This window comes from the organism of the source record quoted next, unplaced genomic scaffold (assembly GCF_019419815.1).
Source record: "Pyrus x bretschneideri cultivar Hongxiangsu unplaced genomic scaffold, Pyrus_bretschneideri_v1 Contig2, whole genome shotgun sequence".
Classification (NCBI taxonomy): domain Eukaryota; kingdom Viridiplantae; phylum Streptophyta; class Magnoliopsida; order Rosales; family Rosaceae; genus Pyrus; species Pyrus x bretschneideri.
This window is the reverse complement of record NW_025999501.1, coordinates 9,093,293-9,108,136: the sequence shown is the minus strand read 5'-3', so window position 1 is coordinate 9,108,136 and position 14,844 is coordinate 9,093,293. Positions and strand designations below refer to the sequence as shown.

General features: G+C 36.1%; 2 long non-coding RNA genes across 2 annotated transcripts; both read left to right on the top strand.

The window, feature by feature from the left end:
* The first annotated feature begins 1,949 nt into the window (after window positions 1–1,949).
* LOC108866508 lies at window positions 1,950–2,637 on the top strand. The gene is made up of 2 exons (XR_001952365.2): window positions 1,950–2,294; window positions 2,389–2,637. It is a non-coding gene; the product is annotated as an uncharacterized LOC108866508 (long non-coding RNA).
* Window positions 2,638–11,674: 9,037 nt separating this feature from the next.
* On the top strand, window positions 11,675–14,040 carry LOC125476611. Its single transcript, XR_007257918.1, has 3 exons — window positions 11,675–12,032; window positions 12,372–12,429; window positions 13,425–14,040. It is a non-coding gene; the product is annotated as an uncharacterized LOC125476611 (long non-coding RNA).
* The last annotated feature ends 804 nt before the right edge of the window (window positions 14,041–14,844 follow it).

The following is a 14,844-nucleotide window of genomic DNA, read 5'->3' as shown; positions in this document are numbered from 1 at the left end:
AGCTGGGAGCTTCTGAAAAGCCGGGATTGCGTCTGACGAGCTGGCGATCTTTACGCCGGAAATTCCGGTTTTGAAGAGTGGTGTCTCTTCATTTCTGAATCGGTGAACACCTCTCCTTTAATAGAGGTGATCGATCACCTCTAGCATGCACACTTGAAAATTGCCCAGAAATCGTCTCCGGCCCGTCGAGATTTCACTCCATCCAACCCTTCTCTTTTAACTTCTTGAAAAATGGCTAGCTCATCTAACCCATCGAACATTTGCTTAGATTTGAGTCTAAGCAATGATCCGGTTGCGCCGCGTCAAGATAAGGTATGGTGCCCGTCTTTCTTATCTTCTCATGGCCCTCTTACAGATGAGGACTCTGTGATGACAGATGCAACAACGGCTATGATAGTAGCTCGGAACCTCCTCACTCCCAAAGATAGTCAGTTGCTTTCAGGACGGTCCGATGAGTTGGCCGTTCAAGAGTCCTTGGCTCTTAGCGTTCAGTGCGCTGGCTCTGTGTCCAACATGGGCCAACGCCTTCTTGCTCGCTCCCGTCAGGTTGAATCCTTGATGGCGGAGGTGGAGAGTCTTAAGCAGGAGATCAAACAGCTTAAGTACGAGAACCGAAGTTTGCACGTGCTTGCCAACAATTATTCGACAGGCATGAAGAGGAAGCTTGATGAGCTTGATGACCGTCAAAGGCTTGCAGCTTTCTTCCAGAGGCACCTTTTTCCTGGGTCATCCAGCGTTCCACCAAGGATTGGGGCCTTGAATGATCTATCTTCGGTGCCTCCCGCTCCTATGCCTCTCGCTCCGATGCCTTCTGCTCCGATGCCTCCTGCTCCGATGCCTCTTGCTCCGAGAGTGTTGCCACGTAGTGGGGCCTCACGTACACAACCCTTGTGAAGGCTCCATCTTTCTCTTTCTTTGTTAGATACGTTTGTAATTTCTCCCGCTCCGATGTTTTGTTTTTCATATTATAACTAATTAGGTATTGGTTTAGTAATAATCTCTATTACAATTGAAAACAACTTTTCAATTCGAGTTCTCACCTCTGTTGATTAAAAGAGATATTTCTTTCATCTGGTTAAGTTTAATTAATTATTTGACTTGGTATAACATGTAACAATGAAATACTTGTACATACAAAAGTTAGGAGAAATGACCTTTTTGAATGTGACAGGAAGAGGAATCTTAAGATTGTTAGCATTTCCTAGCACACATTAGGATAAATCGTGAAATACAAAAGGATTGTAGTTCAAGTTGTAAATAACATTACAAAAATTCTGTATTTGATTCTGTCTTTGAATCTCACTTAATTTCAGTTGCTAGATAATCTTAGGGTTTGAGTTTAGGATGGGTTTCAAATTAATTACAACTTGCTTTAGTCTTATCATTAGTGCAAATGGGTCGCCTTCGTATAATTAGAGTGGGGCTTCCATTTCACTAAGGAGGTCCACCCCCATCAGGAATCAGTTTTGAAAATAATAATTGTGTTTGCTATATGCTCTAGTCAATATCGCTTTTAGACTTCTGCCAACAAAGAGAAAATAAAAAGAAACCCAATTGTGCTGCTGGTATTTGATACCAAAATGTGTTATATATGCATAGATTTTTTTTAATAGATTTTGAACTAATGGAGGTTATTGGTCTAAGTATCATTTTTTTTCATGTGGGTCAGTTTTGTTTTGTTTTTTGATAGCTCAATCAGTGAGTTTCTTACCTATAGGTTTTGGTAGCGTGTTACCCTTTAATTATAATCATTGTTCTTACAAAATCGAAACCTAAATCACACATATTCGCCATCTCTTTCGCGGATCTGCAACTCTCTTTCGCCATCTCTCTGGCTGATGTGTAGAAACCCTTCACTACTCTCCCAACTTCGACTTCATCTCACGGTACTCTCTCTCTCTCTCTCTCTCTCTCTCTCTCTCTCTCTCTCTCTCTCTCTCTCTCTCTCTTTCTCTGTCTTACACACACAGGGCACATAAATATGAAATTTCTTTCAATTGTGCAAGTTTGAAAAGATGAAAGATTTAAGGCTTAGTTGTTTTCATCTTCCAAATAAGATATCTTTTGTTTTTTTTTTTTTTTCCTTCTTAATATGACAAATAATTTAATCTTGGATCATGTATTGAGGTCCCATTGAAAAACTAAATATATGCAGGCATGGAGTTGATGGAAAAAGTAGTTATCTTTCTTTTCATATAATAAGCATTGTTGTGTAGGATATGTTGAAAAACTAAGTATATGTTGGCATTGATAGTACTCTTGCCGGTCTCATTTATTTTGAGGATCAGATAAGGGTAAATGGTGGAGTTGATGGAAAAAGTAGTTATCTTTCTTTTCATATAATAAGCATTGTTGTGTAGGATATTTGATCTTCACAATTTCTTGCAGTTACTTGATGCCTTGGAGCTGAGCAGGCTAACTATGAAGCAAAATCTCGATGTCCAGTCTTCAAATCCCGATGCCATCACTTGATCTTGCTCCATCTTTGACCTCCTAGCCACTTTTTGCCCAGCCGATACCCAGTAACTTGATGTATCAAACCTAGAAGATAGTTATTGTAGTTTTTTCTATTTTTGTTCGGACATCTTGTATGTACATTTTCATATATTTTATAATTAAATACTTTTTCTTGGTTTATTAATTATTATTTAGAATTTAATTACAATATTTATTAAAAAGTAAATAAAAAATATTTTTGCCAAAAAAAAAAAAAAAGGGTTTGCGCGACGAAGAAGTAAGCTACGTCGCACAAAGTGGCTTTGTGCGACGCATGTCCCTACGTCACCCAAAGCGGGGCAAAGCCACTAAGCTACTTTGTGCGACGCACGCATGTCACGCAAAGAGGCTTTGCACGACGTAGGACGCACGTCGCGCAAAGTGGCTTTGCACGATGTAGGCTGTGCGTCGCGCAAAGTGGCTTTGCACGACATAGGCCATGCGTCGCGCAAAGCCACTTTGCGTGACGCATGTTATTTCTTCGTCGCGCAACCCCTACCGTCACTGCCTTGGCGCGACGGTTAGCGCGCGACGAAGGTTGCGTCGCGCAAACCCTTAGGCAACGATTTTTGAATTTGCGCGACGAATGTACGTACGTCGTGCAAAGTGTTTTTTTTACTAGTGGCCGGGATTCATATATATTTTGAAACTCTTCTGATAATGAGAAGAAAAGTATCATTAAGAAATAATTAATTGGTAATTGTTCTCGACCAATCGGGACAAGCATTCGAATTTGGGTCCTCTCTAACAAAGATATTGTAGTATAAATGATTCTTACAAGATCGTCCACAATAGTATCTATCAATACTTGTGCTTTTTGATGATCAACTTTTCAATGACCTCCTTTTATAGTTGTGAGCATGCCCATATGCTTAGTGGATAATGCAGGAATATACTAGTGTCAGGGTCGATTTCAATGGCGGAATATTGTTATATTCCCCTTATACTTCTTAGTATAACCTAAGAAGTATTACCTTATTGTTTTTATGAATGATTTTATATAATATAATTTGCTTGGTAATTTATTGGAAGTTATGAAGCACCATCATGACCTTTCACAAAGTAACAGTGCAAACAAGGGGCTTGGAAAATGAGAAGATAAAGACCATGGAGGCAATTTCTGTTGAATTGGAGAAGATGTTGTAATCATTTTGTTGAACTTGTACTGTATTAAACAAGTGTGACTAAAGGGATGTCACAAGTCAAGTGCTAGTTTGGTGATAATTTTGGAGATTGTTATTGCTACTTTGGTATTTGTTCATCAAAGGACACAATTTCCTTTCACTAAACGCCAAACTGGTTTCATATGTTGATTTTGTCATGTATTCCTTTGTAGGTGTCTCAATGTAACTCTGCATCAATATACATACACTCTGACCACATACACAAATGACAATGCCCCAATTAAGTAAAACTAAATAAAGGAGAAAGACACTTTCAGATGTACATGAAAACAAAAACGTTTTCCTTGACAATGCATAAGGTATTAAACTGTGTTTGACTTATAGAGAGAATTTGAAAGAGGCTATCAAAACATACATATACAAAACAAAAGTCTCTTACTCATTACGGATTTATAGATTCCAACCCAAAATTATAGACGAAACTAAGACGAATCTCACGTACTATTTTACCCTATCATACCAATTTGAGAAACAATCTATGTCCATATTAGACCATAGGCATCAGCATATACAAAGACATTGTTTATATTAGATAGAGACTTCAACTCCTTCAACTCTATGCATTTGAGACGCATAAGTGATAACCAGGGGGAGCTTTTCTCTCAATTCCTTGTCCTCTTAATGAACATCCTGCACACAAATGACCCACAGATTATGAGATTTGAGATATTTTGGAAAACATATGAACACAGTAACTTTCATTTTATAGGCGTCACTAAATGGAACAAGTTGATTACTAGAATCTTAACAACTCCCAGAAAAAATGGAACACTATACATCTTAAAAAAGTGACCAAATTGTAAAACCAATCAAGGGGCATGGAAATGGAAAAAGGAATCTAATACTCACATATGCAAAATGGTTGACATCACGATGTTGGAAACTTTGCTTTGTATGGCTTTGCCCTTGTGGCTGCCCTTTATGCAGCTCTTCAACCAACTTGTATTCAAACACAAAAAAAAAAAGAAAAAAAAAAAAAAAAAAAACATACTCAAAACTATAAAAAAAATAAAAAAAATAAAAAATAAAAACCCAAAAAACCCAGAATTCGTGCAGCTGCAATGCCTGATATACCAACACCAATAACAATAACAAAAGGGTCGAAAATAGCCTACTATCACAATTTTCAGACCAAAATGAAAAATTTCAAATACAAATTCAAATTATACAGACATAAAACATGCCATCAAATAATACATCAGAGAATTGATCCTTCAGTTCCATTGGAATTGAAAAGAAAATGGAGAACTGAAAAAAATTGAATTGAATTTTTTAATATTTCGAACAAAATTAACAATGACAAGAGCACACCCTAATAAGAGAAAACCATGCTCGCATAAAAAAAATTGAACATAAAAATTGAGAATGGAGAAAAAGTAAGAAAACATACCCGATTCCTTGTTTTTCAAGATCATTTGGCTTTTCTATTCAATTTTGTCGTTGGTCGTCATTGCTCGGATTTCGCCATCGCTGATCTGGGTGGATGGTGGTCTGAGAAAGAGTGAGAGAGAGGGAGATGTAGTGTGAGCGGGAGGGAGAAGGACAATTGGGGTCCTACATAATTGGGAGAATGCGCCGTTAATCTTTGGGCTTCTAAGTGTGAACAATGTTTGGTTCTTTTTTGAAAAAAAAAAATTACACGTGTTAAATTCTTATTAATTTATGTCATTTGGTTAGTAATTTGGGTACTCCCAAGTGAGTACCCAAGTATTATCCTTGTCAAATTCTATAGATCCCAATTTCGTCTCCAGTCGCTACAAACCAACGCAAGAAGAAGACCGTTGTTTTGATGTACAAATAAGTTGAGAAAACTTTCCACGCATGTAAACTTTGGAATTTTCATTGCAACCACTTGTTGACGCATTTCCAGTTCATCAATTTTACCCCTCGCCTTTATATTAATCACCACATTACCGTATACATGAATGTATTATGCAGATTTGGTTTTTTATTTTATTTTAAGTATCATGATGTTTTTCTCTGCTTATTCACAGAATCTATATACGCAACACTACTAGAAAATCTAATTTTGCCGACAAATTTTGAGCCAATGCTTGGTTCTTGTAATGGTTTAATTTGGGCATGTTTGAAGGATTTTTATGGTGCAGGGTCAATGCTTGGTTCTTGTAATTTTTCAAAAGTACCAGTTGAAGGGAATTGAATAGGTTGTCAAACAAGGTTAGAAAATGCCTTCATATTTTTTATTTGGTCGTGTTTGTTAGCACTGATGTTAATGGTACTTTTCATTTGGTGATATTTGTGTTTTCTGAAGTGAGTTAGAGCAAAGAAACCTTCCTGAAATGCAATTGGATTTGGATTCAATGTCAACACAGAAAATGCGAGACTTGTACCTGGAGTTCTTATGCTGAAAACAGTTGTTGTATGACAATAGTCATCTCTTAATCTTAATTAAGATTTTACATTGTCTTGACCCTAAAAACTACCAAGCCTATGTGGTGCGCAGGCCAAGTAACTAATGAGCTAACTACGTCATTCGATTGATGCAGGGCATGTCAACTTGTCAGCCGAGCTCGGCCAAGGAATAAAATTTGTTGATGTTGCGTTGAACGTGCTATTGACTTCTTGATCTTGCAACTGCGACCGAGGAAGGAACACGTCTCGGCCTTCAGGTTCTTGAGCCTGAAGACAAGGCTGCTAGTTCTATGAAATTCACGAATCGTCGGCCCCGCGTTCGGTCACGGTGATTATATTCGTAAAAGTATAAGCACGTCGAACTAGCTCCAAATTATACGGACACAGGTACTCAAAAGAGATGTATGTCTTGATGGTAAATGTGGTCCGGCCGTCAAAATACCGAACTCTGAAACTCACTTGTGAGTATCCAATCATAAAATCACTTGGCGTTCAATGTGCCGAATGTAGTAACTTGTAACACCTTAATTCACCGAGAAGGCTAATAAGATGACCTCTGCCACTACGGAACTCTGAAACTCACTTATGAGTATCCAATCATAAAATCACTCGGCGTTCAATGTGCCAAATGTAGTAACTTGTAACACCTTACTTCGCCGAGATGGCTAATAAGATGATCTCTGCCACTAAGGATTCGGAAGCCCTTCTCAACCGAGACTTGGATAGGTAACCAGTCGGCCTCGACGCAGTGCTGTTTATCCAAACTGAATGTGCTCCTCGGTGTATTGATTCTACGGCAACAATGCTGTTTATCCAAATTGAAGATGTTCGTTGGTTGCCTTCACAGTGTTGTTTATCCAAACTGAAGGTGTGTTGGCGGAAAAAGAAAATGAAAAAAATCTCAAGATGTTTGAGAGGTTTGCGCAGGGCAATTTGTGTGTTGAATTGGAAGGGCCTTTAAATGACGCATCCCTTCCTATTTATAGCAGCCAATCTCATCTTGGCCGAATCAGAACTATACTCGAATTAGGATTCTTCGTCCTAGTCCTACCAGGGCTTGGCCAATCCTACTCTTACTAGGACTTTGAACCAAACTCTTTATCCGGCCACCTTCACTTCTCAAATCTCAACGTCCTCACTCCATTGAGACTCCTTATCATATTAGGACTTCAACCCATTCGCTCTTATCCAAATCACTCCTTCTTGCAATAGGACTCGACCGCTCTAACTGAGTGGCTTATGACCACTAGACAGCCCATAGTACATTTGGAAAAGCTTTGGGCCGAATATAAACCTACGTTCGGCCCAATAATATTATTTTGGGCCCAAACACATTGACACTATATGTTTTGTTGAAAGAATCCTCTTTGTTAGAGTTTTCATGATTGTGTAAACTCTAATAAAGCTCTGTAGTTTGTGGTTTTTAAATCAGATGTTTGATATACCTCGATTGGATGAAAATAACTAAGTAAGTACTTTAGTCAGCTATTACATAAGAGACTAAAAGAGAACCTCTCAGTACTTGAGGGCTACTAATTAATCAAAGATTTGAATACTAATTAATCCCAGATTTGAACCGCTACTAATTACTATTGTGTAACTTATTGTACCTCTTTTCATTCATTTTGATTTGCATCTTATTAAGGGACTAAAGAAAACCTCTCAATTGGCAGGTGGTTTGAAATGTTCATTACAAGGTTTGGATGAACCATTGTCCTGGCCTCTAAGAATATATGTATGATAAATGTTGGATGCTTAATCAAACTTACTATATGCTTGATACTAATATGATGTTAAGTTTTCATTTTTTGTTGTTCTACTAGAGTGTTAATGCAACTCTTCCCTATTTTTCTGCTGTTGTGCTATATTGTCCAAGGTTTAAGGTCGCAATTGAAGCTCTTCCGTAAGCCACCTCTTGCATGATGACACATGTTCACATTTCTGATATTGCTAATATTAAACGAGAAATATATAATTGCACTCGTAATATAATCTTTTTAAATGTTTGAGTTTGCATATGTGGTGTTATTATTGAACTTTTGAAGGTAATTTGATCTAAAGCTGGGAATGCTCCTTTTCTTGCGTGGAAATAAAGATTGTAATTTTAGGAGTTAGACTCTGAGAAGCTTCGAGTATGTTTTTTTACTATCTCTATCATTCTCATGGAGGTGATGTTCTTTATTGATATTTAGCACATTTGAGATCTTCTAATCATTATTTCAATCCAACTGTTTACGAAAACTATGACTACCTCAACAGATTCATGGCTAGTCGATGCAGGGAGTTCAAGTTTGAGTAACATGAGAGTTTGGTTCGCCTGAGGTGGGAGCTTTTGTGTGAGCAGTTTCAGTGAGCGACTTTTGATATTTTTTTAGTTGGTTCATGTGTAACATTCCTTCTTCAATTGTTTTATGATTTCACTAACGATGCTTTTGTATAGCACTCTGGATGTACATTCAACATTTATCAATCAATAAAATATTACTTCTTAACAATTGGGTATTATATTTTGATATGCAAATGTAAAACCTGAGCATTAAAGTATTTTTTTTATATATTAAATGTCTTCTTGTACACACACACACACATATATAACCAATTTGTCAGCAGAGAGAATTTTTGTGCCGACAAAATATCCATGGCGACAAACACATTTTGTACGTTGAAAAGTATTATTTGTCGGCTAAACAGACCTGTACCGACGAAAATATTTGTCTGGAAAAATGGAAATGCCGACAAAAAGGATTTTGACGGTAAAAGTTGAATCTTAGCCGACGAAGTACCAAAATTCGTTAGCAAAACTCTTAGGCGACATGCTTTGCGCGACAAAATTGTCGACAAATTTTTTCATCGGGAAAGACACTTTGCCAACAAATTTTGACTTTTGCTGACAAACTACTTTTGTCAGTGAAGTCAAAATTTCTACTAGTGAGATGTATAACCTACCAATATAAGTAGGTCTCATTTTTATCAAATACGTGGTACAATATATAAATGTTTTTTACCAAACATCTTTTAGTGTAAATGGGAAGATCATAATAGAGAACGTCATTTATTTAGACACACCAATATAGAGTAACATTAAACATATTCTAGACAATTATATCATTGGCCTTGTTTTGGATCAGCTCTTAGACAATTATTTAATTGGCCCTGTTTAACTGCAGGCATGAGAGCTCCTCTCTATTCAGTAGTCCTTGCCTCCTGAAAATCCTTCACCTTTAATGGAAAGCTTCATCACCAGCAGGATATCATCGTCACCGCCATAACCACAGCCACGGCGACCTCCACCTCCACCACCTCCACCTCCACCTCCACCTCCACCTCCACCACCTCCACCACCTCCACCTCCACCTGCACCTCCACCTCCACCTCCACCTCCACCACCTCCACCAACTTCACCGACAGATTCTGTCACCTGAATTTTCAGTTGTTCACTCATCATTGTCTCTCACTTATGTTAAATAGGATCTATCAATATTTGTGCGTTTTGATGATCAACTTATCAATGACCTCCTTTTATAGTTGTGAGCATGCCCATATGCTTAGTGGATATGCAGGAATATATTAGTGTCAGGGTCGATTTCAATGGAGGTATCCTTTTATATTCCTATAAACTTTTTGAGGATCGAATCCCATTCTTGTCATATTGCATGACTAGTTTCAACTAAATTGATCAGTGTTCTAAAGAGTTAATCTGGAATAAATTCTATACATGATAAAGTTGATTTGAACACATAATTAGAATCTTGTTTTTATCAATAAGAAAGCCACAGCTTGTTTAGTAAATTTATTTTCATTGGGAAGAAAGGCCGGGATTCATATATATTTTGAAACTCTTTTGATAGTGAGAAGAAAAATATCATTAAGAAAAAATTAGTTGGTAATTGTTCTGGACCAATCTTCATAAGCATTTGAATTTGGGTCCTCCCGACAAGGATATTGTAGTATAAATAGTTCCTCCAAGTTCATTCTCCACAATAGGATCTATCAATATTTGTGCGTTTCGATGACCAACTGATCAATGACCTCCTTTATAGTTGTGAGCATGCCCATATGCTTAGTGGATAATGCAGGAATATATTATAGTGTCAGGGTCGATTTCAATGCAGGAATCTTGTTATATATACACCTAGAACAGTATTATAGTCTTGGGCTTGAGGATATGTAATCTTTAATTTAACTACTTGGTTTTATACACACACACACACACACACACACACGACTCAATTGCATACGTAAACCATGTTACGTAAGCTCGTCTAATATATTCCTATAAACTTTTTGAGGATCGAACCCATTTTTGGTATATTGCATGACTAGTTTCATCTAAATTGGTCAGTGTTCTAAAGAATTAATCTGGAGTAAATTCTATACATGATAAAGTTGATTTGAACATATAATTAGAATCTTGTTTTTATCAGTAAGTAACCCACAGCTTGTTTAGTAAATTTGTTTTCATTTGGAAGTAAGGCCGGATTCATATATATTTTGAAATTCTTTTGATAGTGAGAAGAAAAATATGCTTAGTGGATATGCAGGAATATGCTTAGTGGATATGATAGTGAGCATGCCCATATGCGTAGTGGATATGCAGGAATATATTAGTGTCAGGGTCGATTTCAATGGAGGTATCCTTTTATATTCCTATAAACTTTTTGAGGATCGAATCCCATTCTTGTCATATTGCATGACTAGTTTCAACTAAATTGATCAGTGTTCTAAAGAGTTAATCTGGAATAAATTCTATACATGATAGAGTTGATTTGAACACATAATTAGAATCTTGTTTTTATCAATAAGAAACCCACAGCTTGTTTAGTAAATTTATTTTCATTGGGAAGAAAGGCCGGGATTCATATATATTTTGAAACTCTTCTGATAATGAGAAGAAAAGTATCATTAAGAAATAATTAATTGGTAATTGTTCTCGACCAATCGGGACAAGCATTCGAATTTGTGTCCTCCTTAACGAAGATATTGTAGTATAAATGATTATTACAAGATCATCCACAATAGGATCTATCAATACTTGTGCTTTTTGATGATCAACTTTTCAATGACCTCCTTTTATAGTTGTGAGCATGCCCATATGCTTAGTGGATAATGCAGGAATATACTAGTGTCAGGGTCGATTTCAATGGCGGAATATTGTTATATTCCCATAAACTTTTTGAGGCTCGAATCCCATTCTTGTCATATTGCATGACTAGTTTCAACTCTTTTTTTTTTTTTTTTTTTTTTAGAACCTTGACGGTATGAGGGAAATTTTATTGATAACGAAAAAAGAAGTTACATGTGATCAGGGGGGACATAAACATTACCCCTCATAAAACAGAGATAACAAAAACAATACATGAAAAAGAAGAGGGACATAAACCGTGCCCTTCTAGAAACGAAAACAAGAGACTATAAGAAAAGATGGATTAGGTGACGAAATTTTTTCGCATTTGGGTAAAATAAATGATGCTTTTTTTAGAAATCATCACATAATAATTTTCATTGGACACCAAAATACTTTGCATCACATAAACTTTTGAATTCATCACAAACTATTGGGCGGGTAATTTTACTGCCGAATGAAATGTTAATATGTGACGAATCTTTAAATTTGAACACATAGCAAAAGAGAAGGCCATGTTATGCCCATCGTCACATATAGTATTAAAATAAAAAATAAAAATATACCGAAGAAATAATATCAAAACCCCAAATTGTAAAACCTATTTCACTCAGTTCTCACCCATTCCGGTTGTCTTCAGCTCCCCTTTGCTTACTCTTTCACCCCAACTCCGACGACCAACCACTGGTGGTTGCCAGCGACTGCAACAACCACTCTCCTTCGTCTTCCTTTCTCGGTTGCTCTCTCAGTATCATCTGCTGCTCGTTCTCTAACTCTCTCCTCTCTCTGACATAGCAAGACCCAAATTAGGGAAAGAGAGATTCGGTTTTCTATCGAGTTCTTCAGGTGACAATAAGGTACTTATTTGTTTCCCTACATTTCTTTAATTTTCTTTTGGATTTTCTTCTTCAATCGGTTATTTGGTTGCCAAGCTTAGACACCCAGTTTTAACCAGATCCACATAACGTGAAACTTTAATTTTAATTTGCTACTATTTCTTTGCCTTCGATTTTTGTCACTGCTTGTGGCGACCAAAAAAAGCAATGAGCAGATGGACATGGGAAGTACAGAACTTTTTGGATGAATGTTAAAGAGTGTAGATCACCTTCATACGCTCAACCCAATCTGATAGGTTGAAGTTTCTTTTCAAATTTTTTCAATCATTTTTTTTTCTAAATTTGGTTTTGAATTTGTAGGTACTTGCCTCTAGCAGCCCTCTGCTTGTACATCCGCACTCTGCAGCCTTTAATTTGGGTAAATTTTGGTTTTGATTTTTCTAGGTCTGTATGTATTTGTGCCTGGCTGTTTAATTCTATGATTGAGGATTTTCAACTAGATCTATTATTATATATGGAGGATCTATAATCAATTTTTCCATTTGCTTTTTACTTTTCCGTATTTTTCTTTTTACTGTGAATTGTTGGATGAAATTATTTTTCTAAAATGCTTCTATTTTTCTTGCAGGATGAAATTATTTTCTAGAATGCTTCTGTTTTTCATGCAAGATGAAAACATACATAATTGTTTAAATTACCACTTTATACTATGCAGTCAGTTGCTAGAGCTATCATTTATGTTTTCTGGAGAAGTAATTTTATTATGTGAGGTTCTATTGGAATCTAGAGCAGTAAGTGCTATGTCCTTGAGTAGTATTAACTTAAGAACATTTGACAAAATTAGAAATTTAAAACATAATCGATTGTTGATTAAGATTGGGACTATTGTGGAATTATCAGCTATTAGGATATAAATGTTCCCAACTGTAATGTTTATCTTTATGTTGTTCTACCTTGTTATACTATGCATCATGTATGCTTATCTACTCATGTAGTTTGTGTAATACTTGTATCACTCATACGAGAGTCAATAATTGATCGGTATCTACTAATGATGGAACTACTACTTTATATTTGGTTTTTTTGGATCACTATTTAATCCATGGTTTGTTTTATGCTTCAATATTTTTCTTCCTTGTGTTTTTTGGGAATCTACATTTGGATCATTTCGGATGTTTGGTTAACTCATTTTTTTTTTATATTAATTTTCAATTACAGGTTGGTACTTGGTTGCTTGACTTCTAACCCTTTTGTTAGCTCATATGAGTAATTGTGATATCAATTTAGCCTTCATTAGTAGTGATATCAATTTGATCTTTATAAAAGTTGAATGTTTTAAAATTACAGTGAATAAGTAGTTTATGGTATGAAATTAGATATGTTTTTCTTGTTAATTAATGGCCTTTTATATAGGATGTTTTCAAGCAAAATTTATATAATCGTAAGAAATAAAAGTATTACCACAAGGGAGGGGCAAAACCATTTCATCCAACATGCAAGGAATGCTCACAAGGTAATGAAATTAAAGTACATATAAAACTCATTGTGTAATTTAGATAGGCTCGTCTGTTATGTTTTGTTCTTCTTACTGTAACTATTTCTTCAATTCTTATTTTCTTTTCTTTTGTTGTTATTCAAATCTCAATGCACCTGCTATTCTCTAGACACCAATGTTTATTTTTTTTCTCTTTTATTATGTAAGGATAAGATGAAGAAAAAGAAGGATGGTATTAAAGAAGAAAGTATTAAAGAAGCACCTGAGATAGTGATGGTGATCTTTCAAATGACAATGATACTTGTGTTGAAGTAAAGACTATGATATGGCTAATGACTTATATTATGTATTTTGTTGTTGGTTTCAAACATGCACACGGTATACTTGTTTTGTTACCAACTCAATGCCTTAGAATCTTGTTAGCATCTCAATATGTTTAGAGGTGTTAGGATGCTTATAGCTTTTGGGATATACACTTAGTGTATATATTGGATGTAGCCTAACTTATTGATCAATGAAATGTGATTAACCAAAGTATTGCCTTATATTTGTTATGAATTCTAATTCTAGATGACAAAGCAGGGAATAAGTGGTAATTGGTTCGTCACGAATTGTACCTAATTGCGATTTTGACACGTGGCACAAATTGAACCACATGCCAAAGGAATATGTGATGCTTTCAGTCTTACTTATCCTCAACCAAAGCATTCTAGGATCAGATTGGGTGGTGATAAATTCCTCATTTATACATTTGTTATGTGATAAACTTATAGGTCACTGACCTTTGTGTTTTGTGGCGCTTATTCCGTCACAGTCAAATTTATTAAGTGACTAATTTGACATCACACATACTAAAAATATGTGGTGAATGTAAAATTTGTCACATAGGCTATAGGTGACGAACATAGTGATGCTGGATTTTTGTCACATATAATCAAATGTGACGAATTTTCATGTTTATGTGACGAATGTTTGTCGCCACCTAAGCCATGTTTTCTTGTAGAAAGAGATACAAAGAAAAAAGGGGGGAGGGGACATGAAACCTAACCCCTCTGAAACCAAACCTAATGGTCTAAACCTGTAAAACAAGTTAAGCAACACCACAATGTTAGGGAAAAAAAAGAAAGAAAGTAAGACAAACCTAGATGCCAAGATGCACATTAATTTGAGAAGCGGTAACCAAGCAAGCCAACATAGTCCAAAAACAATGCAGCATGAGCCGTTGGTAGAGGAGAATCATGTTAAAGTTGGAGAAGACAAGCTCATGTTAGCAAAATTGTCTGCAACAAAATTTCCTTCCCGATGTAAATGAGATGAGTAGAAAGTCATTTTCTGAAT